General features: G+C 44.5%; 1 protein-coding gene across 1 annotated transcript in view; it reads right to left on the bottom strand.

Annotated features, from left to right (window-relative positions):
- ASRGL1 (asparaginase like 1) overlaps positions 1–1724 on the bottom strand; it is a 60472-nt gene extending 58748 nt beyond the window's left edge. Inside the window, exon 1 of the mRNA XM_015420897.1 lies at positions 1612–1724. The gene's annotated coding sequence lies outside the window, so the exon portion shown is untranslated. The remainder of the gene's footprint in view (positions 1–1611) is intronic.
- Between the last annotated feature and the right edge of the window lie 2461 nt (positions 1725–4185).

Genomic DNA, 4185 nt, shown 5'->3' with positions numbered 1-4185 from the left:
CATGGCATACTGATGACCAACTCAGAAATACAGTTCCTTCTGATGCCAGTCTGTGTCATGCAACACACATACTGTAAGAAATATCATGATAAGGAAAACAGCTGTAATAAGGGCTTTAAGTTCATTAACTTCACCTGAGTGCCTCTGAGGGAGGAGGAATACTTGTTGTTGTCTGAAAGATATCTGACCTTTGGATCTAAAGCTCTCAGGACAAATTGCCTGTAAAGCCAGTGGATTGGCAGCTTGTCCTGTTTTAATACTTTCATTTTAAATCCCTCAAATATTACCTACTGTAATGAAGATTACAGTCATTAGTTTCAGGCCTCTTTTCTTGACATAAAGGTTCGTTAACTGCCCACTATGTGTTCTATAACAAGACAAACCTATCTTCTTATTAAGGAAAAAATGCTGTATTTATAATTGAGGATCAGGCATTCATGGGGCTCTGACAATACAAGCGGATTTTAGAACTGTAGGCAGTATCTGTTGGTTAGGCCCTGAGTGGAAAAATCATGAAAATAAAAATGTGACATGAATTATGTGAAAGAGGCATGGAACTATTGCTAGCTTTGGCTGACTAGATAACCATATTTATGGGCAAGGTATGAGGCTAGGGATGCCAATCTCCAGGTGGAACCTGGGGATCCCCCAGAATTACAGCTCATCTCCAGACTTAACAGAGATCAGTTTCTCCTGGAGAAAATGGATGCTTTGGAGGGTGGACTCTATGCCATTGTACCCCATTGAGGTCCCTTTCCTCCCCAGGCTCCCTCCCCAAATCTCTACATAGCTAACCAGGGTTGCCAGCCTCCAGGTAGGGCCTGGAGACCTCCCACTTTTACAACTGATCTCCAGCTGACAGAGATCAGCTCCCCTGGAGAAAATGACTGCTCTGGAGGGTCGACTCCATGGCATTGTCCCATGCTGAGGCCCCTCCCCTCCCCAAACCCCACCCTTTCCCGGATCCACCCCCAAAGTCTCCAGGTATTTTCTAACCCAGAGCTGGCAACCCTATTCCTAACCTGAACCTGGGCACCCCTGCCTCCTCATTCCCTGCTGGTGTCCAGGAGGCAACCCTATAAAAATGAGACTAATTCAGAGTTTTCAACATTCTAGGGCGACTCTGCATTGCTGTTTTAACTAAGTTAAAACCTTGACACAACAAAAGCACGATTTCCCCAGGAGTCAGGGCAGAACTCAGCGGTGGGAAATAGGAAAAAAATCCCTTGTGTATTGTTTTATCGATAGGCTTTAAGCACGACACGATGCTGCAAGAGACCACTTGAGAAATATAGGCATGGGAATAGAAATACGGAAAGAACCTTTTGACGCTGAGATGATCCGTCTTTTAACACGCACACGCCGGACTTGGCTAAGCGATCTGCAAGTCGTTACATCCCCCCCCCCCCACGCTTTTGTCTTCTTCTATGTTAGAAGTGACAGACCTGGGACATAAATGTGTGGAGCCCCCTCGAATATTTAATAAGGGAGTGAAAACTGAAAAGGACCCACCACCCTCGGCCCGCCGACAACAAACAAGAACGGAAAGCTGCAGCGGCTGTGAGAAAGGAAGAGGAAATCTCTCATCAGTTCATTCAGTCACTTACTCACAGGTGGTTGTTTCCCCCAGACAGCTTTCAACACCTACCCACCCCGGAACTGAAAGTCGTGACGATGAACACTGCAAAAGGCAGGAAGAGCTGCAATGTGCTGGCTCTCCCTCTTCTTAAAGGGCTGGGTGTTGTTGTTGGTTTTTTGGGGTTTTTTTACCTAGAGTCTGATCACATGACGATCGTTTGCCCATAAAAAATAGAGGAGCCGCGTCTAGTCTTTCATTTGGCTTTGAAGCAATGTTGCCCTCATCAGGAATGGCCGCCGTTTCCCTCGGCTTGATTCGGAAGGTGCCTTGCCCCTCCTTGAAATGGCTGCCCTTTCTCATTGATTTAGCACAACCGAAGCTAAACCAAAACCCTGGCAGGTAACGCGGGGCGGTAGTTATTTCGTGTTCGGGGGATCCGCCTTCCCCTTTGCCACTAACCATGCTGAGTCAGCAGGACGCAAAGGCAGCGCAATATGCAGAGAGAGAGAATGAGTGGGGAGCTGGGTAAACAACCCACTTGGCGATGTCGTCTAGCTTCATTTTAGTGGAAATAAACACGTGCTTATCATAGGTGTTTTAGCATGAAAGCACATATCAGGAAAATTAACCGGTTTGTATTAAAAGGGGATTAGCCAGATTCATGGCAGATAAACGTGTGACATCCCTACCAGATGGTAGTTTATTTACCCCATGTTGCTGCTGTTGCATTACAGCTGTCAGTCTTTTAAAAAAAAATCTTTTAAAAAAGGAATAAAAGAGCAACACCCCCCTCAAAATCTAGCAACTAATAAAATGGGGAACAGCATATATAAAATAGAAATAAAAATATAGCAACAATGGTAGCAGACCTACACATAAGTTTCTATAAAAGGTTTCCAAGTATCTAAAAATAAGTCCATTTGTCTATATGCTGCATTCAAATACTGATAAAGTTGTAAGGACCTCAATCGTGCGGGCATTTATCTCAGAAAGTCTCCTCATGTTTAGTAGATATTGTAGACCTGTAATTGAGTTGGAGGCGAGGATAATTCTTACAGTCTGCATTTATAACAAGGTTTCTTTGAAATCCTATATATGAGATATAGGCACATAACCTAAAACAGGGGTGTCAAACTCATTTGTTATGAGGGCCTGATCTGACATAAATGAGACCTTTTGGGGCTGGGCCATGTGTGTCATAACATCTAATGCCAGGTAGCGGAGATATAAACTTTATAAAGGACACAAACACAAAGGGTTTTTTTACTTAAAATAAAACATGCTTAAAACATTAGCACTCTTGCAATATTTTGTTTATTTAACAGTGTCTGATACCTGACACCTCTTGCTCTGAATTATTGCATCAAAATGTTTGTGCTGTTGCAATCTTGAGTATGCTGTTCAGATGTGTATCTGTAAGCTGCAAACCTACAATGATGCAGCAGCAGCAGAACTGGAATAAGAAGCAGAAGACAGCCAGTTCCACTGCGGGCCTGATGGAAGCACTCCAGGGGCCTGATCTGCCCCCCCCCCAGGCCGCATGTTTGACACCCCTGACCTAAAGGATATAATTCCAAACATTATCAAAGTAAATGAAAATTGTCAGACTCTTGAACAAACTTACTCCAAACAACACTCTCTTGGCAGTGATTTTGAAAAGTACTGAGACTGACACATCGTTGAGTGATTTTCAGCTCATACTTTACTAAGTGATTTCAGAATATAGAAGATACAGGGCAAGCCCACAGGCTGCTTAAATGCACAACAACAATTCCACCCACACACACCCATACACCCGTGATTGGCTATTTACATAATCCTACATCTGATAGGGTTCCTTTAGGATCCTGGTTAGCCGATAGGCTCTTACTAGGATCCTATGTGCCCATTGTCTCTGAGATCAAAGCTCTGGTTACCTAGCTGACTGCGAGTGCAGAGCGACCATACAGCTAAATTGAAAGCTAAGTTGGTACACAACAGATTTGTTTATTAAGAGATAAAGACGTTTCAAGCTAAGACAATCTGTGTCAGAACTGACCCTCTTGGCACCAGTTCTGGTATTATCCATGGTTCAAACCCCCCCCCCCCCCCCCAGTGGCCAGGCCAATCACACCAACACATACAACCCACCTAAATATACTGTACACCGTTAACCCTCCCGCAGTACCTGCAAGCTTAATATCTAGTGGTGTCTGGTGTCCAAGGTCCAGCACACAGTCTTCCCAGAGATGGGAGGTCCCGCATAAACGCAGTTACAAGCTAGTGTGACTTCCAGCAAAGCAGCATCACACACAGCCACACACATGCTTCTAGGCTTCCCTGCCCAACTAAAAGAAAACAGGACATGACACATACAAAATACATAAGCATACAGAATCATGGCAAACGAGGTCCGAGTTTGACAAAAAAATAAGGAACCAGACAGAAACATTAATTAATATAAGGACTTGCGGGAGGCATCACATTTTCCCTTCCCCCACTATTTCCTGAAAGCCCCTAGAGCCTCTTCTCTATTCCCTATTCCTGTTTCCTTTTGCCCTTCCCAACCCAACAGCAAACCGCGCCATTTCGCCACGTGGTCAGGGGAAGCGACCGAGCTTCGCTCT

Source organism: Gekko japonicus, unplaced genomic scaffold (assembly GCF_001447785.1).
Source record: "Gekko japonicus isolate JY-2015 unplaced genomic scaffold, Gekko_japonicus_V1.1 scaffold2571, whole genome shotgun sequence".
Taxonomy (NCBI): Eukaryota; Metazoa; Chordata; class Lepidosauria; order Squamata; family Gekkonidae; genus Gekko; species Gekko japonicus.
Note: the sequence above shows the minus strand (reverse complement) of the source record. Positions and strands in the feature narration are given on the sequence as shown.